The 27283-nt window shown below is 39.2% G+C and overlaps 1 protein-coding gene across 1 annotated transcript in view; it reads left to right on the top strand.

The window, feature by feature from the left end:
* GRXCR1 (glutaredoxin and cysteine rich domain containing 1) overlaps window positions 1–27283 on the top strand; it is a 154357-nt gene that overhangs the window by 82438 nt on the left and 44636 nt on the right. The window lies entirely within an intron of this gene.

Here is a 27283-nt window from a genome sequence, read left to right as displayed (position 1 = left end):
GCCTACCAATACATCTGCTGTTTTTTGGGACTTACTGCTCTCCCAGGTAATGCACAACTATAGTGCTCATCCCTACAAAAGTATGGTGGGATGAAATCAGCATGGAGCTGCCTTTGTGAATAGGCAGTTTTAAAATAGTCAGTTGACATGAGTTTTGCATTGACATGTGGGATAAAAACTACTTTTTTTAGTACGGTGAGAAAAAAATAGAATATAAGATATACATTCGCGAATTCTCTTAAATCCCATTATCAAACACTTTGTTTCCTACCTAATGAACCTAAAATGACAGTTTTGAAATGAAATCATAAGGAATGGGACCTGGAGCCAGAATTTTATCTTCTTGTTTTTTCAAATTATTTTTGATTTGGGTAATGAGGCAGTGTGAGACATACATTTCGACTTACAGTAAGCAGAAAAGAACTCCCAGGGCAGCAACAGATATGGCTGCGTCATTTCTCTTTGACTAATACTGTAGTGTCATTAACCCCCTTTGATCTGTGAACATGCTTGGGTACAAAGCCGAGGAGTGAGCTCTAGAGAGTGCACGTTGCAAAGGGTGAGAGTAAAGACCCAGGGGGCACCAACTACATGATCACTTATCACGGAACAAAGAGCTTGTCAAAGCAGGTGGACACGGATCTTGGTTTTGTTTAGTATTTGTCTTAACGTCAGCTTTCAGAAGAAGTTAGAAAAATCCAGGGCATGAGATACTTTCATTTTTTTTTTTTCAATCTACATTTTAATATCCTGTCACCTTACAAAAAGATAAATGCAGAGAAGCCATCATTCAATCATTCAATAGCCATGATGTTATCCGATTTTTCTTTCAATCAGAGCTGGGCAAAGACTACATTTCAAAGCAGAGGGATTTTGATTCGAAGTGTTGATCTTCTTTTTGTTGTATTTCAACATATACCTTTAGGTCACAGAAAAAGTTTTTTTTTTTTTGTAGAGACAGAGTCTCACTGTACCGCCCTTGGGTAGGGTGCTGTGGCATCACACAGCTCACAGCAACCTCTAACTCTTGGGCTTACGCGATTCTCTTGCCTCAGCCTCCCGAGCAGCTGGGACTACAGGCGCCCGCCACAACGCCCGGCTATTTTTTTGTTGCAGTTTGGCCAGGGCTGGGTTTGAACCCGCCACCCTCGGCATATGGGGCTGGCGCCCTACTCACTGAGCCACAGGCGCCGCCCACACAGAAAAAGTTTTGACAATGGCAGTAATAATAATGATAAAAATAATGGTAGTGATAATAGTAACATTACTGACTCTCAGCCTTACATCTGTCATGTCATCTAATCCTTGGGGTGGCCTTAGAAATTACTCTTGTATGGCATATGGGTTAAGAGGCAAGCACTGGAGTCAGACAGCCTTGTTTCAAATTCCTGCGCTGATACTTACAGGTGCCTTGGTGTTCTCATTTGTAAAATGGGAATGATAAGATAACATATTGGCTGACTTTGAGGATTTTATGAGATAATAAACGTAAGTGCTTAGTTTCTGCACTTGGAACAAAGCAAGTTTTCAATAAATACTAATGGTTATCCTTATTTTGCCAAAGCAAACATCGATTCCTTTGCTCCAAGTGATGAAGCTGGCTATGAGGCAGGGTCAGAACTCAAAGTAAGATTTAGTACAGCTGTCCAAATCCAGGCTCCTCAGCACACTGCCTCAAGGAAAGGGATCTTTGACTGTTTTCTGTGATGGTGTTTGCACCTAGAATAGGACTTGGCACAGAATAGGTGCTCAGAGAAACACGTGGGATGGATGTGAGAAGTGTGCAAGATTGCCTCCTCATGTTCTTACCTTCTCTCCCTAAGAGCCACTCCCATCAGGAGAGAACCAGATAGACTCACCCCACCAGGGGGAACGTAGCTTGTAAGAGTTGTGGACATTTGCCATTTTTAACTTGGGAATAATTCTGACATTGTAAGACATTTCTCATTCTGGAATTTTAATTTCTGTGAAAGTACATAATTAAAATTTGTGGGTGACTGCCTGCTTATCCAAGTACAAGGCTGGCCCCATTTGATATTCTGCTCTTGACCACTTACGTTCCTATCCATAAGCCAAACCACTCATCTTCCTCCTTCTGAGATGTGTAACAGGCTGTCACACTCGTTCTGCTGTTTGTCTTTCAGTGTGAGGGATCTCAGAGGGAGAGTGAAACAGAAAATGAGGTAGGGAGCATATTTCTGTCTGAAGTGCTTTCTTTCCCTGTGATCACTTTATTCGCACACATGGGAGCCTAGGTGAGAAAGTATTACACGGTTGCTACCTTGTTGCTTCTATAAATGGAAGCTAAATGCTTCAAACCTGGGAAGAGTCCAGAAACAGATTTTCTCCCATTTTTTTCTTATAAAAGGAAAATTCAAATAGGCAAATAAAGCAGGAAAATTCCCTACAATTAAAAATGGCAAATATAGCAGGAAAATTCCCCCCTTACTACAAAAGCCCTTTCACTTAAATTCCAATGCACAACTGTAAATAGAATCCATTGCTTGAATTGTAGAGCCTCTTCCTGCACTATTCATACATCTGAAATGGAAGGATGCCCTCTGCTGGGTTTTGACACGTGGTGAAACATAATGTTTAGGAGGAAAAGTAGCTGATGTTGGCAATTTCCATAACATCTGGGTTTTTAAACAGTGACATGAAACCATTTGATTTGGTTTAAATTTAGATGAGTGATAAAAGTCAAGATGTGTGAATCATCTGCACTTTTTTTTTAAGGAGAAGAGAGAAAAATAGACAAGCGGACAGACACAGCAAGAGAGAGTTAAACAGTGACAGAAAAAGAGGCATATGCAAGCCACAAGGAAGAAAACAATGAGATGGGATACAGAACGAGACAACATTATGTAGCTCTCTTACCATATTACCATCGGTGCCGCCTGACCCGGGGGGGTGGTACCCGAGGAATTCAGTTGTCCTCACTGAAGTGAAGATGATAGAGTTCAGTGGGTGAGAACGGAAGAATCACAAGGATACTACACTTTTTCACCTGATGACTCTCTTCTCCAGCCAAAATAAAAAATAAAGATGCAAGCAATAAAAAAGGCAAGGAAAAGAAATTAGAAGTTAAATCTACATCACCTTTGGATACTTCATTGGTGGGACAGGGAAACAAATTCAACTTGGAACTTACCCAGAACTGCGTCATTATTTTGCAACTGAAAATCTTTTTGTCGCACAAAACCATTGTGTTCAAATAGTTTGAATGTAGATTATCTTAGAAATCCCAGTAGAAAATATGTTAGAATTAGTGACTTGTTTGGAACAATCATAAACCTCTACAGTGGAAATCCCCCAAACCCACATTGGATTGGAGCTATAAAAGATAGAATGAACCTAAGTCACGGCTCTGGTGCCAGAGAGAGGAATAAAAAAGGTCATTGATCAAGATAGATCTCTCAAACTCATGGGTACTGAAGTGTATTTAAAGTACTATATTATAATAATAAGGGTAACTATCATTGAGAAAAGCTGGTTTACAGACTAGAAATATAGACTCTAAACACATTTCTTTTCTTTTTTTTTTTTTTATTAAATCATAGCTGTGTACATTGATATGCTCATGGGGCATCATTCACTAGCTTTACAGATCATTTACCAAGTTTCACATATACCCTTGTAAGATGCACCGCTGGTGTAATCCCACCAAACCCCTTCCCTCTACCCACCTCCCCCCTCCCTCCCCTCCCTTTCCCCCTTCCCCCTATTCTTAGGTTGTAACTGGGTTATAGCTTTCATGTGAAAACCCTCAATTGGTTTCATAGTAGGGCTGAGTACATTGGGTACATTTTCTTCCATTCTTGAGATACTTTACTAAGAAGAATATGTTCCAGCTCCATCCAGGTAAACATGAAAGAGGTAAAGTCTCCATCTTTCTTTAAGGCTGCATAATATTCCATGGTGTACATGTACCACAATTTATTAATCCATTCATGGATTGATGGGCACTTGGGCTTCTTCCATGACTTAGCAATTATGAATTGAGCTGCAATAAACATTCTGGTACAAATATCTTTGTTATGATGTGCTTTTTGGTCTTCTGGGTATATGCCCAGTAGAGGGATTACAGGATTGAATGGCAGATCTATTTTTAGGTCTCTAAGTGTTCTCCATATCTCTATCCAAAAGGAATGTATTAATTATTATTCCCACCAGGAGTGCAAAAGTGTTCCCTTTTCTCCACATCCACGCCAACATCTCTGGTCTTGGGATTTTGTGATATAGGCTAGTCTCACTGGAGTTAGATGGTATCTCAAAGTAGTTTTGATTTGCATTTCTCTGATGATTAAAGATGATGAGCATTTTTTCATATGTCTGAAGGCTGCACGCCTGTCTTCTTCAGAGAAGTTTCTTTTCAAATCTCTTGTCCAGCCTGCGATGGGATCCCTTGTTCTATTCTTGCTAATGTGTTTGAGTTCTCTGTGGATTCTGGTTATTAAACCTTTGTCAGAGACATAACCTGCAAATATCTTCTCCCATTCTGAGGGCTGTTTGCTTGCTTTACTTACTGTGTTCTTGGCTGTGCAGAAGCTTTTTATTTGATCAAGTCCCAGTAGTGTATTTTTGAATCTGCTTCAATTGCTCGGGGGGGGGGGTCCTCCTCATTAAATACTCACCCAGCCCGATTTCTTCAAGGGTTTTCCCTGCACTTTCCTCTAGTATTTTTATAGTTTCATGTCTTAAGTTTAAATCTTTGATCCAGTGAGAGTCTATCTTAGTTAATGGTGAAAGGTGTCGGTCCACTTTCAGTCTTCTACAGATGCCAGCCAGTTCACCCAACACCGTTTGTTAAATAGGGAATCTTTTCCCCACCGAATGTTTTTAATTGGCTTGTCAAAGATTAAATAACGGTAAGTAGCTGGACTAATCTCTTGGTTCTCTATTCTGTTCCAGACATCTACTTCTCTGTTTTTGTGCCAATACCATGCTGTTTTGATCACTATTGATTTGTAGTATAGTCTGAGGTCTGGTAGCGTAATTCCTCCTGCTTTATTTTTTTTTTTTTAATTTTTTTTTGTAGAGACAGAGTCTCACTTTATGGCCCTCGGTAGAGTGCCGTGGCCTCACACAGCTCACAGCAACCTCCAACTCCTGGGCTCAAGCGATTCTCTTGCCTCAGCCTCCCGAGTAGCTGGGACTACAGGCGTCCGCCACAACGCCCAGCTATCCTTTTGGTTGCAGTTTGGCCGGGGCCAAGTTTGAACCCGCCACCCTCGGCACATGGGACCGGCACCTCACCGACTGAGCCACAGGCACCGCCCCCTCCTGCTTTATTTTTATTTCTGAGTAATGTCTTGGCTATTCGAGGTTTTCTCTGATTCCATATAAAATGAAGTATTGTTTTTTCAAGATCTTTAAAGTATGACAGTGGAGCTTTAATAGGGATTACATTGAAATTATATATTGCTTTGGGTAGTATAGACATTTTAACAATATTGATTCTTCCCAGCCATGAACATGGTATGTTTTTCCATTTGTTAATATTTTCAGCTATTTCTTTTCTTAGAGTTTCATAGTTCTCTTTATAGAGCTCTTTCACATCCTTTGTTAGATAAATTCCGAAATATTTCATCTTCTTTGTCACTACTGTGAATGGGATAGAGTCCTTAACTGTTTTTTCAACTTGACTGTTGTTGGTATATATAAAGGCTACCGATTTATGAATGTTGATTTCATAACCTGAGACGATGCCGTATTCCTTGATCACTTCTATAAGTTTTGTAGTAGAGTCCCTAGGGTTTTCCAGATATACTATCATATCATCTGCGAAGAGCGAAAGTTTGATCTCTTCTGACCCTATATGGATACCCTTGATCGCCTTTTCTTCCCTAATTGCAGTGGCTAAAACTTCCATTACAATGTTAAAAAGCAATGGAGACAATGGGCAGCCTTGTCTGGTTCCTGATCTCAGTGGAAATGATTCCAATTTAACTCCATTCAATATGATATTGGCTGTGGGTTTGCTGTAGATGGCCTCTATCAGTTTAAGAAATGTCCCTTCTATACCAATTTTCTTAAGTGTTCTGATCATGAAGGGATGCTGGATATTATCAAAAGCTTTTTCTGCATCGATTGAGAGAATCATATGGTCTTTGTTTTTTAATTTGTTTATGTGCTGGATTACATTTATAGATTTACGTATATTGAACCAGCCTTGAGATCTGGGATAAAACCGACTTGGTCATGATGTATAATTTGTTTGATGTGTTGCTGGATTCTGTTTGTTAGGATCTTGTTGAATATTTTTGCATCTATATTCATTAGTGATATCGGTCTATAATTTTCTTTTCTTGTTGGGTCTTTTCCTGGTTTGGGGATCAGGGTCATGTTTGCTTCATAGAACGTGTTGGGTAGTCTTCCTTCTTTTTCTACCTTTTGGAACAGGCTGAGTAATATAGGTACTAATTCCTCTTTAAAGGTTTGGTAGAATTCAGAAGTGAAACCATCTGGTCCCGGGCTTTTCTTTTTAGGGAGGTTTTGTATGGTTGATGCTATTTCTGAACTTGATATGGGCCTGTTCAACATTTCCACTTGATTCTGGCTAAGTTTGGAAGATGATGTGCTTCCAAGTATTGGTCAATTTCCCTCAGATTCTCATATTTCTGAGAATAAAGTTTCTTGTAATATTCATTAAGGATTTTTTGGATTTCTGACGAGTCTGTTGTTATTTCGTCTTTGTTGTTTCTGATTGATGAGATTAGAGATTTTACACTTTTTTTCCTGATTAGGTTGGCCAAAGGTTTATCTATTTTATTGACCTTTTCAAAAAACCAGCTTTTTGATTTATTGATCTGTTGTATTAATGTTTTTTTTCAATTTCATTTAATTCTGCTCTAATTTTGGTTATTTCTTTTCTTCTACTGTGTTTGGGGTTGGAATGTTCTTCCTTTTCCAGTTGCTTGAGATGTCCCATTAAGTTGTTAACTTCCTCTCTTTCCGTTCTCTTGAGGAAGGCTTGCAGTGCTATAAATTTCCCTCTTAGAACTGCCTTTGCGGTGTCCCAGAGGTTCTGATAGTTCGTGTCTTCATTGTTGTTTTGTTCCAAAAAATCGGTGATTTCTTTCTTAATCTCATCTCTGACCCAGCTATCATTCAGCATAAGGTTATTTAACTTCCATGTTTTTGTATGAGTATGCAGATTCCTGTTGTTACTCAGCTCAAGTTTTATTCCATGGTGGTCTGAGAAGATGCATGGAATAATTTCTATTCCTTTAAATTTACTGAGGTTAGACTTGTGACCTAAGATGTGATCGATTTTGGAGTAAGTTCCATGGGCTGATGAGAAGTATGTGTATTCTGTTTTATTGGGATGAAATGTTCTATAGATGTCTGCTAAATCCAAATGTTGGATGGTTAGGTTTAAATATAAGATTTCTTTGCTCAGCTTCTTGTTGGAGGATCGATCCAACACTGCCAAAGGAGTGTTGAAATATCCGACGATTATGGAGCTGGAGGAAATCAAGTTGCTCATGTCTGTTAGACATGAGTTTCTCTTATAAATTGAGGTGGATTCACATTAATGGAGAATATTGATAAGTCTGGTGAAGTTTTGGGTATCAAGTTTTTCAAAAGTCCAGTGGGCATTTTTAATCCTTTTGCCAGTGTGGAAATTGGAGTTTGATCTGAAGTTTCTGAGTGAGTTTACTTTTGTGGTATAGGATTGGGTTGGTCATTATGGAGGATAGGTCTGAGAATATCCTGAAGAGCTGGTTTGGTTATGGCAAATTTCTTCAACATATGAATGTCATTAAAGTATTTAATTTCTCCATCATAAATGAAACTTAATTTAGCTGGATACAGGATCTGGGGTTGAAAGTTATTTTGCTTTAGAAGATTAAAAGTCGGTGACTACCCTCTTCTGGCTTGAAAAGTTTTAGCAGAGAGATCTGCAGTCATTCTAATATTCTTCCCTTTGAAGGTAATGGTTTTCTTTCTCCTGGCAGCTTTGAGGATTTTCTCCTTCATATTAACTTTAGTGAAGTTAACTATGATATGCCTTGGGGATGTCTTATTGGGGTTGAGTCGTGCTGGGGTTCTGAAGCTGTCTGCTATCTGAATTTCAGAATCTCTAGGCATGTCTGGAAAATTCTCTTTCATAATTTCATGCAGAAGGGCCTCTGTGCCCAGCGAGGCCACTTCATCTGTTTCTGGAACCCCTATGATTCGGATATTCGCCTTCTTCGAATTATCCCAGAGCTCTCGGAGAGAATGATCCGTTTTTGCTCTCCATTTCTCTTCCTCTTTGAGAGTTTGGGAGTGTTCAAAGGCTTTATCTTCGATGTCAGAAATCCTTTCTTCTGCTTGCTCCATTCTGTTGCTGAGGGATTCTACTGTATTTTTCATATCTTTGAGGGCTGCAAATTCTTGCTTCAGTGTGTCTAAGTCTTTGGTGGTTTTGTCTTTAAATTCGTTAAATTCTTGAGACAACTTTTGAATTTCTCCTCGAATTCCTAATTCCATTTTGTTAATCTTGTCTGTAATCCAAATTCTGAATTCGATTTCTGACATCTCAGCCAGTTGTTTATGAATATGATCTTCAGTTGCATCTGCCATATCTTTCCTTGGGGGGGGGGTTGATCTATTCTGGTTATTCATGTTACCAGAGTTTTTCCGCTGATTCCGCCCCATGCTTGTTTTACTCCCTCTTATTTTTTTCCCCTGGGGCTTTGTCGAGGGCCTGTACAGTGTTGTGGCCTGAGAAACTGGGGACCTGTCTGGTGTGGTGGGGCTAAGTGGTTCTGTCTTGTTTTCAGCTGGTTTCTTTTCCACCCTAGTGAAACAGATACTTTGGATTGAAGTCTCAGCTGTGGAGAAATAGCAGCAATTAAGTCACCCCGCCCCCCACCGGCAAACAATTAGAAAAGAAAAATCAAACCTTCCTACCACCGTGCACCTAGGGCACCTCCTGATTTGTCCTCAGGTGATTGGCTCAGTTCAAAAAGGTCCAAATCAATTGTCTCAGTCTGCACCTGTCTCGGGTGAGAGAGTTTAAGAGGTCTCTGGGAACTGGATCACAGGGGTCTGGTGACTACTCTGGTGTGGCTTGCTCCAGTGCTGCGTGGAATCAGGAGAAGCCACCCAACCAATAAATCAGTCTGGGAAGGTTGCTGCCTCCTCCCCCACCTTGCACCACTTCACATCCAGTCACTGATAGCCCTGCAATTGGCTGACCCAGTTGCCTGTAGTGAATCGGTACTTCAAGTGTTTATACCTGCCTGAATCAGAAGGAAGTCTGCCAGACCGCTGCGCTCTGCCTCTCTCCAGCAGGAGGAGGTGAGGCCTGACAACCTCGGGCACTTGATGAAGGTTGAGAGGTTTTCACTCAGGTCCTGTCTCGCCCCTGATTAATGTTACTGACAGAACAGAACAGAACAACTCTGCGGTTCCCCTGTAGTAGAGAAGCTGAATTGAGCTCCAAATAAGCTTGTCTTTGCTCTTGTATTGTCTATAGGCTGATGATCCCCTGAGGGCCAGGTGCATCTTAGGTTTAGTAAAGCGGACCTCTGGGTCAGCCCCACCCTGGGAGTTTCCCTGGTTTGCAAGTTGGAGTTGCCTCTGGCAAACTCAGAGTCTCTGGTTGCCCAGGGAGACAGGGGGTGTGGCTTCAGAATATTCGGTAGTGAGCCGTATTGCTAGCAAAAGAGGTCTGCTGCTTTATGGCTCAGGCAACGGCTGCTCCGGTGTAGCTCCTCTCCGGCCAACCGTCCTCTCTCCATTCTGTACCCCAGAGTCTGCACCGACAGGCTGCAGCCCAGCACTGTCTATACCCCTCGAGCAATCGCCCAAGAGTCTGGACCCCTGGGGGACAGGCCTCCAGACCTTGGAGTGACAGCAGAGGGGAGTGCGGGGAGCACTGGGAGCCTGGGGCTGTGGGCAGAGAACATACAGATCTCTACACAGTTTTATGCCTGGCAGTATTGTCACCAAAAGACGGCTGTTGCACTGTGCCTCAGGGAACCACCACCCTGGTGCTGTCCCCTCTCCGCCGACCGACCGGGACTGGCCTCCAGACCGCAGTGTGAGCGAAGGAGAGTGCTGGGAACTCAGAATTCCAGGTAGAGACTATATACAATTTATACAGTTTTATGCCTGGCAGGAGGACGCCGTGGCACCCTAGTAGGGGAGGTAGGTCCAGTTTTTAGAGGGTCTCTCCCATGGAGTGTAGTGGGAGGACCTTTGAACTCTGACCGGTTGTTTGTGGGGCACTCTGAGCCATTCTCATGGGGGAGGGGACTCCCGTCCGCTTGGTGATGGATTTTGTACCTTTTGTTTGTATCCTTGTGGTCGCAGCTCGCCTCAGTGGGGTTGACGTGCGTTCTACAACCTTCTCTCTTAGTGCAGCTCAAATCCACCAGGTTACTTGCTGAATTTTTGTCCTTTAACTCTCCTTCTGGACGGGAGCCTCTGTGGAAAGCTGGCTTCAGTCAGCCATCTTGTCTCCTCCCCCTAACCGGATCTCATTCCAAGCATGTCACCTTCTTCCACTAAAATGTCCTCAGTATTAAGCTCCCCCCTCTAAACACATTTCTAAGGATGATTCATAAAACTTCTTGTCTGAAATGGACCCCCCAAGGAAGGTTTTGCTATAATCAAGAAGCAGTCAGGCTGGGCACTGTGGCTCATGCCTGTAATCTCAGCACTCTGGGAGGCCAGGGCAGGTGGATTCCCTGAGCTCATGGGTTAGAGACCAGCCTAAGCAAGAGTGAGATCTCGTCTCTAAAAATAGCTAGGTGTTGTGGTGGGTGCCTATTGGAGGTTGCTGTGAGCTGCCACGGCACTCTATCAAGGGCAGTAAAGTGAGACTCTGTCTAAATAAAAAATAAAATATTCTAATAAGTATGTAGTGATGATGTATGACGTGGAGCACATTTTATATGCATCTTTCATGTATCTATTCGATATGCTCAATATTTCTGCTAGCTTTTTGAACATATAAAATACAGTTATAATAACCATTTTAATCCTTTTATCTCACAAATCTAGAATTTTTGTCTGTTCTAGGTTGGTTTCAATTGATTGCTTATTTTCCACATTTTAGCTGTATTTTTCTACTTTTATGCTTATTTGGTCATTTTTGACTACATGCCACATATTGTGAATTTTACCTTTCTGAGTAAAAATATTCCTTGTTGGAGTGAGTTTTAACTCTTAATTTACCTTTTTGAGTAAAAATATTCCCTGTTGGAGTGGAGTTTTAACTCTTATTCAGCTTTTGGCAGGGGCACATTAAGTTACTTGGAAACAGCTCATTCTTTGGGATTTTGTTTCAATTCTTTTAGGCAATGTCAGGGTGCTGTTTAGTCTAAACCTAATTATTTCTCAGTACTGAGTTAAGACCTTGTGACCACTTTCCCCAATGCCCCATGAATCATGAGGTTTTCTAGTCTTGCTGGTTGGAACAGGTACTATTCCAGGCCCTTACCCTGAATGCGCCCCCTTTAATTCTTTCAGGTAGTTATTTTGCTGCCTTGAGTGGTTTTCTCTCCTGGAGGTACTAATCAGTACTCTGCTGAACACCAAGGCTGGGTGCTTGGCTCATCTTCAGAGCTCCTCGTAAAGTTCTTTGCTCTCAAGAACTCCATCCTGTGAATTCTAGTCATATTGATCTCCTGGACTGTCAAGTTTGTTTCCTCAACTCACAGAATCCATCAGTCTCTAGTTGAGATCCCCCTTCCTGTGCACAGCTTGGAAATCTGTCATGGCAGTAAACTTAAGCAACATACTGCTCACCTCCTCTATTTCTTGACTCTCAGATCAGAGATTATACTTCACTGTTGGTTAATATCCAACATTATAAAAACAAGGTTAAAAATTATTATTGTTAGAGACTGGGAGCAGTGGTTTACACCTGTAATCCTGGAACTCTGGGAGGCCGAGGTGGGTGGATTGCCTGAGCTCAGGACTTTGACACCAGCCTGAGCAAGAGCGAGATCTCATCTCTAAAAATACCCAGGCATTGTGGCGGGCTCCTATAGTCCCAGCCTCTTTGGAATCTGAGGCAAGAGGATTGCTTGAGCCCAGGAGTTTAAGGTTGCTGTGAGCTATGACGTCACTCTACCCAGGGCAACAAAGTGAGACTCTGTCTAAAACAAACAAACAAAATTGGTAAACACTTCGGAGGCCAAGGTGGGTGGATTACTGAGCTCACAGGTTCGAGACCAGCTGGGTGTTGTGGTGGGTGCCTGTAGTCCCAGCTACTTGGGAAGCTGAGGCAAGAGGATCACTTGAACGCAAGAGTTTGAGGTTGCTGTGAGCTAAGATGTCATAGCACTCTGCTGAGGGTGACCACATAAGACTCTGTAGAAAAAAAAAAATTGTTATTGTTTATCAGAATAGATCATTGATTGGTCTATGTACAGGCAGTATAACAAAGTAAGGTGAAATTTTTGGGCTGGATGACTATGGCAGTAATGAATCACATTTGTTTCTGAATAGCAATGGTTGCTTTCCCCAAAACCAAAAAAAACTACCACAACAAAACCTACCTTAAAAACAGGAATCTCAATTTTGTTCTCACTTGAAAAATGTACAGAAAAGTACCCCAGAGAGTGTATAAAAGTTCCAAATATCATCTAGGACCACTTTCTATTTTATAGCATATGTCTTCCATCATCCTCAAAGTCTTCTAAGGTTCAACATAGCTGTTGAAACTCCTGCCCTCATGTATGTATTGTTGGAAGAAAAGGAATAAATAAGAAAAGAAAAAAAAATAGGATGCAAACTCAAACCTCAATGAGATATTACCTAACATTAGTAACAATGGCTTTTATCAAAAAGTCCCCAAATAACAGATAGCGGTGTGGATGTGGAGAAAAAGGAACACTCATACACTGTTGGTGAGGCTGAGGACTACTCACTTGTTTTGTCATTGATTTGATCACTAGCAGTTTCATCGGAGAGCTAGTGGGAGGAAAGTCCCCTAATCGTTCAAATCTGTTCCTATTTTCTTGAATATCTTTTGGTAACAGGCAAACTAACTTTTTAATCTTTAAGCTTTTATTATTTTAAGCCATGTTCACTCTGCTTCAGATAGTATGAAGATACTATCATACTAGTAGTATGAGATAGAGAAGTTTGAAATTTAGGCCTGAAGTCAGTCCTTTAGAATTTAAATTAAGCAATTTCTTTGTGTGTGTGTGTGATTGCTCCTTTGTCCTTTTTTCCTGAATAACTGAGGATAATTTTTTTTTAGAGCAACAACAACAATGACAATGATAATAAAAGGTAATTTTAATGTTATACTCAGCAAAGCATTTTACATGTATTATCTCTTTTGTTCTTTAAAATAATACTATGAATGGCGTTATTATTACCTCTCAAATCCCAAATTTTGTACCTGAAGAAAATTGAAACTTAGAGATGTGAAGAAACTATTTCAATATCTTCAGATCACAACTGGTATAGCTAGGAATCAAATGTAGGTGTTATGTGACGGGAGCTTGACCTCTTTAAAATTGAGGGCTCAGAGTTTCTGCAAATTGACAATGGCCTCACTTCTACACCTTAGCGTATTTACATCCTAAATTACTTCATCACTTGAAATCATTCCGCGTTGGAGACTATAGTTTAGGAGTGCCCTGCTTTGACCACAATTTTCTCTCCTTCAGTCTCTCCCATTTGTCCCCCTGTTGATCTCGCTCTGTCATCATTGGTATTGTTTATTCTTTCTACCTTTGCATTTCTCTTCTTTTACAGTCACAATTTTGTTTTCAGGTGTCTCTTGTATCTTACTATATTCAGGATTATAATAATAACCAGACTGTGGAGAAGTTCTGTAGACTTTCCACGTTTGCTGCTTCCCAGCCCGGTGCAAACTCCTCCATCCATTTTTCCTTTCTTATTCCAGCACGCCAAGGGCCTTATTACAGAAAATCAGCAAACCATTAAAGAGGTCTGCAACAAAGTTGTGTTGTCTGGATTATCTAAATCCATTATCTACTATTTCTCTTAATATTGAACAGCTTGTTAGTTTTCTATTGTGACCCACTTAACAAATTGTTCTAAATCTTTTCTAATTTCTTCAAACAAAATTTCCATTGACATCTTTTGTTTTCACAGCTCCAATCTTACAAAGTATTTTAGCACTTTTTTCTTTTTTTTGGCCTTGCAAGTATGTTTTTCTTAACACTAAAAACAAAGCAAAACAAAACAAAACAGAACAAAACAAAACAAAATAAAATAAAACAAAACAAAACTTAGAACTATTCTCTGGTATTAGTTTCTTATTCCTTACCCTGACTTTGATCAGTGGCCTTACAATTCTTTCACTTACTCAATTTCTTTGATTCCACCTTCTTTCCCATATCTAGCTACTTTCCGAAATTTATGTAGTATTCTATAAGATCTCAATTTTTCACATTTTAAGCACTCCTCCTAGTAAGTAGTTTAGCAAAGTAAACTGGAGGCAGACATATTTGGATGCAAGGGTAAGCTCTTTCTCTTACTGGTTATCAACGATGGAGAAGTTATTTAATCTCTATTAGATAAGAAAAATAGAGTACCTACAACATGGGGTATTTTGAGGATGGAATGAAAGGAAACAAAAACTCAGGGTGGCTAGAACATGGTGCACACTCAGTGAACCTTTGTCAATATTATTATCGCTAGGACATGTTGTAGGGGTGTGCATAAAATGAAGCATGAGCTAACTGGTGGCCATTCCCACAACAATCTTTCAAAGCATAAGGTATGGTTTGATTATTTGTCCCTTTCAAAACTCAGGTTGGAATTTAATCTCCAAAGTGACAGTATTGAGATGTGGAGCCTTTTAATAAGTGATTGGGCTAGGTGAGCTCTGTCCTCGTGAATAGATTAATGTATTTATGTACAGAGTGGCCATTAAGTTTGTGTGCAATTTAAAATAGTATGCCATGTTAAATTGTACACGAACTTTATAGACACCGTGTATTAATGGATCAATGAGTTAGTAGATTAAGGGGTTATCTTGAGAATGGAACTTGTGGCTTTGTAAGAAGAGGAAGAGAGACTAGAGCTAGAACACTCAAGTCTCTCATGGTGTGATACCCTGCTCTGCCTCGGGACTCTACAGAGTCCTCATCAGCAAAAAGCCTCTCACCAGATGCAAACTTCTCAGCCTTCATCAAATCCTAGTCTGTAAATTTCTAATGGGAAATCTGCTACTCCCATCAGAACTCTCTTTATATATTATTTGTTTATTTTCTTTTGCTGCTTTCAGGATCATCTCTGTATTTTTAATATTTGACAGTTTGATTATATTATGCCTTGGGGTAGACGCGTTTGAATTAAATCTGATTTGAGACCTTTGTCATTCCTGTACTTGGATGTTTATCTGTTTTTCCAGGTTTGGAAAGTTTTCCACTGTCATTTCTTTAAATAAACTTTCTACTCTTTATTATTGTCTTCTCCTTCTTTAACTCCTTTAGCACAAACATTTATGATTTTAATGTTTTCCTGTATAACATATTGACTTTCTTCATTTCTTTTTATTGTTTTTTCTTTTTTTCTCCTCTTTGCTTGATCATTTCTGCTATTGATGTGTCTATTGCATTTTCAAAAATTTCATTCATTATATTTTTCAGCTCTCTGATTTATGTTTTTTCTTTTCTTTTTTAGCATTTCATTCTCTGCTTAATTTATCTTTCTGATAACCTTATTGTTTTCCTCATTTCATTAAATTATTTCTCAGTATATTCTTGAAGTTCCATGAGATTCTATAAAATTGCTATTTTGAGTTCTTTGTCAGGCAGTTCACACTTCTCCATTTCTTTAGGGTCAATCACTGGCACTCTATTGTGTCTATTTGATGATGTCATATTTTTAGAACTGTTCTTGATCTTCATAACCAGGATCTGATGTTTGTGTATTCAAATAATACAAACTGGCTTTGTATGAGAAAGCCCATCCAGAGATTCTTGGAAGGCTGTCTGGCAGAATCCTGAAGCCCAAGGTCACTAAGGATGGCATGGTACTGGGACAGGCCAGAAACCTAGGGCACTGTTCTTATAAGCATAGAGATTTAGTGTCCTTTCAACCACCAGAGGGCTCTCAAAACATAAGAAAATATATTACATATATTACAAAATAAATGTAAATAAATCATTTGTAATATACATGTCTTTAGATTGCAATTTGATGTAAATAAATATTTAAATATATGGATTATAAACAAAGTTTCACATGTGCATTTCCTTTTAAGAAAAGAAAAGAATTAGAAGCACTCTTAAGTTGACTAATCAAATATTTAAAATAAATATAATAACTATTTTATCTTTTGTGGCCTAATACCATTCATTTATATTTCAATTTGAAAGAAATAAAAGGAAAGTACATATATTTTCCTCTGACAGTTTCTAGCCCTTAGGAGCTATTTTCTATAAACATCAAGTTTGTTACCATGATATTATATATGATTACAAGTGAGCAAACATGTCACATAAGGATTTGAGAAAGCAAATAGCTCCTGAGCCAAGTCGCAGGCTTCATTATGCTCAGGTAGGTTTAGCATCCATTATGTTGTGCTTTTGTTTTGTTTTTAATCACTCCTTGGACTCCCACTTTGGTTGAGCTTAGCCCAAGATGCCTTTCTCTCCAAAAACAAAAATTAAGCTAAAGACCTGACCATATGTTTTGTTCTGATGGTGTTTATTCTTTGGGTTAGAGTCAAAGAATGAATATAATGAATAAAATGAACCAAACCATCTGTCCAGCAACAAGCCTTGAAATGCTGAAGTGAGGGGCTCACTGGGGGCTTTCTCTTTTGGTGTAGTCTAGCTCTGGTTTTCAGAAAATCAACAAGGTTTAGTAGGCTCCAGGGGCCAGCTGATGCTCATCCATTTGTTTTGATTTTAGCACCTCTCTCTGACTCATGCTGTTCACCTGAGGCCCTGATGAGGTGTTGTGAGTGAGAGGTACCCTCAGAGTTTCCTTGATGGGTGTTGTGAGTGAGAGGTATTTCAAGCTTTCCTCTGATCACCATGTTATTGTATTCCACATATGGTTCCAAAGATATAAATAAACCAAAGACGTTGAGTGGAATGACTTTGATAAACTCTAAAGCAAATGTCTAAAGTTATTTTGAGCAATTCTATGTTCTTTGGGTTTCTTCAGAACTTTGTCCATATTGCTAAAACAGAGTGTGTATGTGGGTGGGGTGATGATCTATAACCAGGTGGAGCAGGTGTAGATATGTCTCTGTACAACCTCCAGCCTATCTTAAATTTAGTTACCCTGAAAAGGGTAGAAAAACCTGGCTAAATAGTCACTGACAAACACTGAGCACCCTTGGTGTATGGAGTACTGTGTGGTATTCTAAAGACTCAGAAGTCTTAAACATAGTCCCTGACATCAAGGCACAAATGTGATAGGTGAGTGTGTGTGAGGGGCAGAGAGTGCAAACATGTTGTACCTCATTATAAAGTATGCTAGTTGTGTGAAGTGCCAAGTTAATGGTGGAGAAAGGGTTTATTTAGAAGAAAGAGAAGAGGGCGGCCCCTGTGGCTCAGTGAGTAGGGCGCCGGCCCCATATACCGAAGGTGGCGGGTTCAAACCCAGCCCCGGCCAAACTGCAACAAAAAAAATAGCCGGGCGTTGTGACGGGCGCCTGTAGTCCCAGCTGCTCGGGAGGCTGAGGCAAGAGAATCACATAAGCCCAAGAGCTGGAGGTTGCTGTGAGCTGTGTGACGCCACGGCACTCTACCAAGGGCAGTAAAGTGAGACTCTGTCTCTACAAAAAAAAAAAGAAGAAGAAAGAGAGACATATTTCAACTAGCAAATGAAGGAAGCTTCTAAAGAGGAGGTAGCATTTGACTTGTGCTTTGAAAACTGAATATGATTTCAATAAGAAGTGGTGGAATGTGTCCCTAATTCCATGGCACATGTGTTCCTAGAATGAGTGATTTCTAGAGAGAACAAGTCCTTGCTATACCCCAATGTAGGAAAGTGTTTGATTTTTTTCTAATGAGGTGTGTGGTTCAATTCAGTTCTGGGAAAGATTTAGGTAATGAAATGTAAGGTAAAACAATTCTAGGGACTCAATAAATTTTCCTAAAGGAATTCCAAATCAATTTAGATCTTTACAAAATGTCAGAGATGGGGGAAAAGTTTCTTATTAAGCTTCTATACCACGAAGTAGCTTAGCTCAAAGCTAATTGTAACCAATTTCCTTGCTATCTACTTTCCATTGTGGTTGTCAAATCAAAGATCAAAATGTATTAGAGTCCACCAAAGGCAGGACACTCCCTCCTGTTTTTCTCATTGGGGTTCTCGGATGTCACACTTTTTCTGCAATGTGCTGTGCTATGAAGCTTTAAATAACCTTATTCTTAACTTCATTCTTTTTTTTTTTTTTTTTTTTTGCGGTTTTTGGCCCGGGCTGGGTTTGAACCCACCACCTCCAGCATATGGGGCCGGTGCCCTACTCCTTGAGCCACAGGTGCCCTACTCCTTGAGCCACAGGCGCCGCCCAATTTCATTCTTTTGATATTCCCTGGATAGATTCAAGAGAGGGTGAAGGAAGATGATCTGAGGAGACTGGATGGTGCAGAGTGCTCTCTTGGCAACAGGGACTCTTGCTGAAAATTCTGGCTCCACTCAGACTGTTGTGTTTTGTCCCTGAGGAAAATAGGCCAAGACCTGCATTTGCAGGTTCTTACAAGTCAAAATGAGAAATAAATCAATTCCCTTCTGTTGCTAAGTGAGAGAGCTCATGCAGAATGACACCAAATCCCAGTCATTTCTCAGGGAAAAGGTACAATAAAAATCAGCATATAATCTGTTCTGCCAAATTCAGCCTAAAAATCAGCATATGATCTGTTCTGCCAAATTCAGCCTAAAAATCAGCATATGATCTGTTCTGCCAAATTTAGCATACTCTTTCTCTTTGGCAGAGCACAATTCTGGCTAAAGGGAAGCTATTCCCAATAAACAGTATTTCAGGGTCACCTTTCTGGAGGTTCAAAAACACATATTTCAAAATATTCTACAATTCATACTATATTAGAAAATTAGGATCAAAAGTAGAATTAAATGATTAGTTAAAGGTATGCTTTCCCTTTGTAGAAAAAAAAAAAAACTTGGTGCATTTTCCTGAATTACTCTTCATCATTAAATACCTTAATGTTTTTGAAGTGACTAATTAATAAATAAATGAGTACCTGTAATATGCTAAGCTGGTTGAGATTTTGGATGATTGGCTAGCCATATAAGTTGTGATACTTTCCTGTCACACACTTGCACTAAAACTGAGAATATGAGGCAAGTGTATATTCAGAACCTCAGTGTGCAATATAGTTTTTTTCCAGACTATAGGTTGTACATTATCAGAGGAGAAAAAGATTGATAAGGGGTGGAGTTACTAGGAATGCCTTCTTGGAAGTAGTAAAATTTCACTTCTTTGGAATACATGTCTCAGTAGATCATGCTCAGTAGATTCTGACTGAGTGACCTATGTTAGCAAGTTAGTTAAGTAGTCTGCACCTCAGTCTTCACATCTGTAAAAGGGGACAATCATATATTGTGTTCCGTTACATAGAGCCAGTTAGTTGCTTTTGTTCTAGAACCAAACTGGGGTGGTAAAAGATATCCTCTATTTCCCACCAACACTGTGAATTGGCCTAGAAATATTTGAAAGCCTCTTTAATGATAACATCTTTTGTTAATGGTTTTGTATTGGGGGAGTGCACCATCATTTTATCATCATTCTCCTACAATTGAGAAGTTAGGTTTTAAAAAATTTTTTTTTTTTTATTGTTGGGGATTCACTGAGGGTACAATAAGCCAGGTTACACTGATTGCAATTGTTAAGCAAAGTCCCTCTTGCAATCATGTCTTGCCCCCATAAAGTGTGACACACACCAAGGCCCCATCCCCCTCCCTCCGTCCCTCTTTCTGCTTTTCCTCCCCCCCATAACCTTAATTAATTTCAGCTTGCTTGTTCATTCTTCTTCGTTTGAAGTACTTTTTTTTGTTGTTGTTCATTTTCTTCTTTTTTTTAATGTTCTTCCTTTGGAAATTCTCTTTCCCATTGCCTCCCCAGTAGCTGGGATTACAGACGCCCACCACAACGTCGGGCTACTTTTGGTGTTAGTAGAGATGGGGTCTTACTCTGGCTCACTGCTGCTCATACTAGTCTGGAACCTCTGGGCTCAGGCAATCTGGGCTCAGGCAATCCACCTGCCTTGGCCTCCCACAGCGCTGGGACCACAGGCGTGAACCACCACACCTGGCCAGAATTTAGGTTTTTTATTTTAGGAGGTACTATAATAAACATCTTTGTAAATATGATTCTGGTATTGTTAGACTTTTTTTTTTGGAAGGACTTTCCAAAAGTGAGATAATTGAGGCCAAGAGCATCAACATTTTAATGTAATTCATATTGGGAGCAGAGGGCATTTTAGTATAATCAGGACTTGAGCTGTTCCTGTGAATTTCCAATCTAACATCTTGGCTCTCTGGTTAAACTTGACTCTAAATTTACTACCTTTTATGGCTTATATATTAGTCAGCTGGGGAAGCCATAAAAAATACCATAGACTTAGTGGCTTATGCAATAGTTCTGGAGGCTGGTTATTAGTTACCAGGGTATCAGTGAGTTTGGCTTTTCCTGAGCCTCTCTCCTGGTTTGCAGATGACTGCCTTTTTCATGTCCTTACATGGTCTTTTCTCTCTTCCTGGTGTCCCTGCCTCTTCAAGGACACAAGTCCTACTGGATCAAGTCTACACCCCTATAATCTCATCTAACATTAATTTCCTCCTAGGAAGCCCTATCTTCCAATAAGTTCACATGGAATGTTAGGGTTTCAACTTGTAAACTTTGAGGAGGGACATTATTCAGTGCACAATAGTTTAGAACAATTCAAAGTCCTCCATGGGATTTCTGGAAATTTACTTCTACTTCTGTGTAGTTGAGCTGCTGTAGGCTATCTCTGTTTTATTCTGTAATAACCTGAATGTGGATCTTTGTTGTCTCTCCCTATCAATCCACTTATAACAAGCATATCAGGGTTTTATTATAGACAGAAGTGTCATATTATGTACCATGTAGCCTTATTTCTTCTTGAAGACACAATCTCCCTTCCTTTCTTATCTTCCTATTTTCTCTCCCTAGAACAATAAGAGTTCTATCTTTTAGAAAAGTTTCACAAGTGCCTAGCCTCATAGGGTATTATCTTCTATCTGTCATGGTCATTTTTTTTTTCTTTTTCTGCTAAATGTAGGATCCTTCATAAAAGAAACTCTGATGAAAGGTATTAGCAAGATTATTTGACATATTTCTACTAGTGATTTCTAAATGTTTTCAAGGTTGTACAATGTTTCTATTTAACAACTGGAGAAAAGGATCACTTAAAAATTTTAATAGCTTCCAGTTAAGTATAGTGTATACCATTTCTAAAATTTTTCTTCCTTTTAATTCATCAATTTTGTTTCACTCTTTATTATTTTCCTTTTATTGCTCGTAAGTACTTTTGATATTCATTGTGCAGCATCTTGAACTGAATTATTAATTAATTAATTTATTTTTTCCTAAGGAATAAAAACTCATGGGTATACAGGGTGGACATAATGTTCATGTGCAATTTAAAACAGTCTAACATAGTAAACTGCACACGAACTTTATGTCCACCCTGTATATTTACTTCTTAAAATTATTTTCATAGTTTGTATAATTTGATTTGTAACATTTTAATTTTTTTAGAGTTAGAGTAGGTAAGAATTTTAATTTTTTTGGACTTAATAGTTCTTTTTTTTTTTATTGTTGGGGATTCATTGAGGGTACAATAAGCCAGGTTACACTGATTGCAATTGTTAGGTAAAGTCCCTCTTGTAATCATGTCTTGCCCCCATAAAGTGTGACACACACCAAGGCCCCACCCACCTCCCTCCTTCCCTCTTTCTGTTTCCCCCCCTCATAACCTTAATTGTCATTAATTGTCCTCATATCAAAATTGAGTACATAGGATTCATGCTTCTCCATTCTTGTGATGCTTTACTAAGAATAATGTCTTCCACGTCCATCCAGGTTAATACGAAGGATGTAAAGTCTCCATTTTTTTTTAATGGCTGAATAGTATTCCATGGTATACATATACCACAGCTTGTTAATCCATTCCTGGGTTGGTGGGCATTTAGGCTGTTTCCACATTTTGGCGATTGTAAATTGAGCTGCAATAAACAGTCTAGTACAAGTGTCCTTATGATAAAAGGATTATTTTCCTTCTGGGTAGATGCCCAGTAATGGGATTGCAGGATCAAATGGGAGGTCTAGCTTGAGTGCTTTGAGGTTTCTCCATACTTCCTTCCAGAAAGGTTGTACTAGTTTGCAGTCCTACCAGCAGTGTAAAAGTGTTCCCTTCTCTCCACATCCATGCCAGCATCTGCAGTTTTGAGATTTTGTGATGTGGGCCATTCTCACTGGGGTTAGATGATATCTCAGGGTTGTTTTGATTTGCATTTCTCTAATATATAGAGATGATGAACATTTTTTCATGTGTTTGTCAGCCATTCATCTGTCATCTTTAGAGAAAGTTCTATTCATGTCTCTTGCCCATTGATATATGGGATTGTTGGCTTTTTTCATGTGGATTAATTTGAGTAATCTATAGACCCTAGTTATCAAGCTTTTGTCTGATTGAAAATATGCAAATATCCTTTCCCATTGTGTAGGTTGTCTCTTTGCTTTGGTTATTGTCTCCTTAGCTGTACAGAAGCTTTTCAGTTTACTGAAGTCCCATTTGTTTATTTTTGTTGTTGTTGCAGTTGCCATGGCAGTCTTCTTCCTGAAGTCTTTCCTCAGGCCATATCTTCCAGTGTTTTCCTATGTTTTCTTTGAGGATTTTATTGTTTCATGCCTTAAATTTAAGTCCTTTATCCATCTTGAATCAATTTTTGTGAGTGGGGAAAGGTGTGGGTCCAGATTCAGTCTTTTACATGTAGACATCCAGTTCTCCCAACACCATTTATTGAATAGGGAGTCTTTCCCCCAAGGTAAGTTCTTGTTTGGTTTATCAAAGATTAGGTGGTTGTAAGATGTTAGTTTCATTTCTTGGTTTTCAATTCGATTCCAAGTGTCTATGTCTCTGTTTTTGTGCCAGTACCATGCTGTCTTGACCACTATGGCTTTGTAGTACAGACTAAAATCTGGTATGCTGATGCCTCCAGCTTTATTTTTATTACTAAGAACTGCCTTAGCTATACGGAGTTTTTTCCGGTTCCATACAAAATGCAGAATCATTTTTTCCAAATCTTGAAAGTACGATGTTGATATTTTGATAGGAATGGCATTGAATAGGTAAATTGCTTTGGGAAGTATAGACATTTTAACAATGTTGATTCTTCCCGTCCATGAGCATGGTATGTTCTTCCATTTGTTAATATCCTCTACTATTTCCTTTCTGAGGATTTCATAGTTTTCTTTATAGAGGTCCTTCACCTCCTTCGTTAGGTATATTCCTAGATATTTCATTTTCTTTGAAAGTATTGTGAAGGGAGTTGTGTCCTTAATTAGCTTCTCATCTTGACTGTTATTGGTGTATACAAAGGCTACTGACTTGTGGACATTGATTTTACATCCTGAAACATTACTGTATTTTTTGATGACTTCTAGGAGTCTTGTGGTTGAGTCTTTGGGGTTCTCTAAGTATAAGATCATGTCATCAGCAAAGAGGGAGAGTTTGACCTCCTCTGCTCCCATTTGGATTCCCTTTATTTCCTTGTCTTGCCTAATTGTATTGGCTAGAACTTCCAGCACTATGTTGAATAGTAAAGGTGACAGAGAACAACCTTGTTTGGTTCCAGTTCTAAGAGGAAAATGTTGCGTGAACCGAGACGCGAACGAGCAGCAGCTTTGCTGTAGGTGTAAACTCGCTCCTGTAATTATTAAGTCAAGAAACAGACTGTACACCGTGGGATGGCATATAGCAAAGTTCTTTATTCCACGTTTAAGTTTTATACTCTTCCAGTCACGTACACACCTAATCCATTATCTATTAGCTGAATTTGAACTTGAAAGGAAATTTATCATATCAATGTAACCACTTGTGTAGTAAATCTCTTCCTCTAAACAGTGACTAGTTTTCCGAGCAGGGCACAACGACAAAAACAGCTATAGGGGAACAGAATTAATAGAAGAATATCTTCAAGCATTCACTCAGTTTACTCAGTATGAAGTAATGACTATGACCTTCCTTCAGGGCAGACCACCCATAGACCTCTGACAATATGTTGTTAACATAGGTCAACCCTCTGGCCCATATCTCTGAGGAAGGGCGGCATGCCCTTGGATTTCAGGTTTCACGGGGTGTACTGCTTCAGAGAAAAGGCCTAAGGAAATTTCCAAAGAGCCTAACTCTGTGAGTAACCCAGGGGGGTCCAAGTGTCTTAAGCCTCTGGAAGAAAAGCATGTCATTTTAAACTCACACTGAATTTACTTTGTGTGCTTGATGTAGGATAAGTTTATTTCTAAATATTATCCTACATTTCCCCCTTTTGTTTTTGATGAATATTATTCATATCTGTCATCATTAAAGCAAACACTTGCGCGTAACGTTCATTTTCGCTTTGTGCGTGCTTCACTCTTTTACAAATCAAATATAAAATGAATCCAATAATTAAAAATAATGCTAATGATCCTACAGAACTTCCTATAAGTCCTTGTATTTTGGGGATAGGATTCATTCGTTCAATTCCATCAGCTATGCCTTGTAAAATCTGATCTCCATCTATTCTTTGTAACTTATTTTCAAAAGTGGAATATATCTCATGTTGTAAATTTACAATTTCCTTAGTCAAATTATCATGGTTTAACAAATGCTTTTTAACATTCTCCCAAGGAAATTTACTCTCATTATATTTAACAGGGGTTATACAAAAAGTAGTTATATTCCAATCACATTTCAACTTTATTTGTTTCTTTAAGCTAACTAATTCATCCCCTAACATAACAACAGCTTGTTCTAAGTCAGCAATTTCATTATATAACTCAGTGTCAATTTGTTTTTGAGCAGTCCATAATTGTTCAGAGTCTTTATGCCAATTAGCCACAAAATTATGTGTTTTAATCCCTTGAGTTAAAGCCACGCCAGAGACAGCAGCAGAAGCTGTCACAGCAATAATTCCTAGAATAATAGCAAATAAAAATCCAATAAATCTCTTCGTTCTTCTCAACACTCGATCAGCCAGAAGTTGAAGAACTGTCAGGGCAGGAGATTCTTGCCACGGTCTGGTCAAATTCACTGGCATCCACACACCTGTCCTGGCTCTCAACAAATACAGCTGTTCCTTTTGAGGATTAAAACTTAGAGAACTATTAATACAAGTAAACAGTTGACACACAGGACAAAATAATTCTCCTGTTTTTTCATTCCACTTTATGTTGCCTTTAAGCCACACAAAGGGTAATTGAACACAAGCTTGAATGTATCTTTCATCATGGACAGTAAATTCCATACCATAAGTATGAGATGTGGTGGTCTGATGGTAAAACAATCCACCAGTCCAACCCTTCATAGGTTTTAGAGCTGCTGCTACTTTCCACAAATGATTTTGTTTAGGAAAGCCATAAATTCCAGGTGCGGGGGGTGCAAACCCAACATCTGTCCAACTCATAGGTGTTGTCATATTAATACTGATTTTATTTTTATTTATAAGATAGGTAAACTCATCTCTTGGCAACTCAATGTTAATAGGTCTCTTATTGCTGTCCAGTAATTGTTATTTTGTCAGCAAAAGTTACTGTACACTGAGGTCTAGAGTCATTAAGGAAAGTATGCCAAAAAACCTGTTTTCCTGTGCTGCCAAAGCCACCTTCCCGCTTTATGGGAGCGGCCTGTCCTTTATGATAGGGCAGTATTAAAATTTGTGCAATTCTTTGACCAGGTTTTAATTTTATATTTTGAGTAGAAGAATCCATAAGCATAATTTCCCCTTGAAAATCAGAATCAATAACTCCAGGATGTATGTTCAAACCTTCCATTGTTAAACTGCTTCTACCTAAAATAAGTCCCACAGAGGCTGGTGGAATAGGGCCATATATTCCAGTCTGAAGTTTTCTAGGTTTTTGTCCAGCTAAGGTTTCTTCCTCATATAGTATTGGTATGTCTAATGCTGCACTTCCTTGAGTTGCATGAAAGAGGTCTTGGACATGTAATTTTACAGGCTCTATTTCAATTAATTATTCTGATTCGCCTGTGCATGTGTTACCCCATTGTCCACTGGAAATGGACCTTAATTGCTCGAATTTGTTTTCAGGCCCCGAGCTGGGCCTGATATCCCGTTTTTTGATTCCTGAATAAATTCTACTTTGGAATAAATTCTACTTTGGGCGGCAGGAGTTTGCCGTCTTTATCTTTAACAGATCTACATTCATTAGTCCAATGTTTACCTTTTCCACAGCGGCGGCATAGGCCAGGTGCTTGCAGGTTAATATCCTGAGCTACCACAGCTGAAGTACTCTCAATTTTAGCCTTGCGACATTCAGAATGCAGATGCCCTATTTTCCCACAATTAAAACATTTTGCCTTCCTTTTAGTCCCATTAAGTGCCTCCGTCAAGGCGGCAGCATTAAGCTTTGCCTGAAATGCTCCAGAACCAATATCCCTACAAGTGCGGAAATATTGTTCAATGGAAACATTGTCCTAATTCTTGACGGGGGTCAGGGCTAACTTACAATCTGAATTGGCATTCTCAAATGCTAATTGTAATAGAAGCATCTGTCTGGCCTGTTCTCCAGGAAGAGACCTTTCAATTGCTGTCTGAAGTCTAGCTACAAATTCAGAGTATGGTTCATTGTTTGCTTACATGATTTTTGTAAAAAATTGTTTAACCCCATCTTTTTCCTCTAGTCTTTGCCAAGCTCTAATACAAACATCTTTAATCTGCATTAATAAATCTTGTGTTAATTGCAGCTGTTGGTGAATGTCAGCCGCAGGGCCAGTACCCATTAAAGAGTTAACTGGAGTTCCCTGAGCTCGGTTTTGCAAAGTTGCCTGTTTCAGCCACCAAGCCTTGAATTGTAAAAACTGACCAGGGCTCAAGGTAGTACGAGCTAAAGTTTCCCAGTCAGCAGGAATAAAAATATGATTTGTGCAATATGAATTTAAAATGCCAATTACGAAGGGTGAGGGGGTCCATAGGCGAAAACAGCATCTTTCATTGTTCTTAAAAATTTTATTTGTATAGGAGCATGCTGAGCAACTCCTGATTGAACATTCTCTTGAATTTCCCTGAAAACAGGATATGCTTGTATAACAGGCTCTTTATTATTACCTGATTCTGAAATTTGAACTGAGTT

This window comes from Nycticebus coucang, chromosome 23 (assembly GCF_027406575.1).
Source record: "Nycticebus coucang isolate mNycCou1 chromosome 23, mNycCou1.pri, whole genome shotgun sequence".
NCBI lineage: Eukaryota > Metazoa > Chordata > Mammalia > Primates > Lorisidae > Nycticebus > Nycticebus coucang.
The sequence above is the reverse complement of the archived record's forward strand: the minus strand, read 5'-3'. Positions and strand labels throughout refer to the sequence as shown.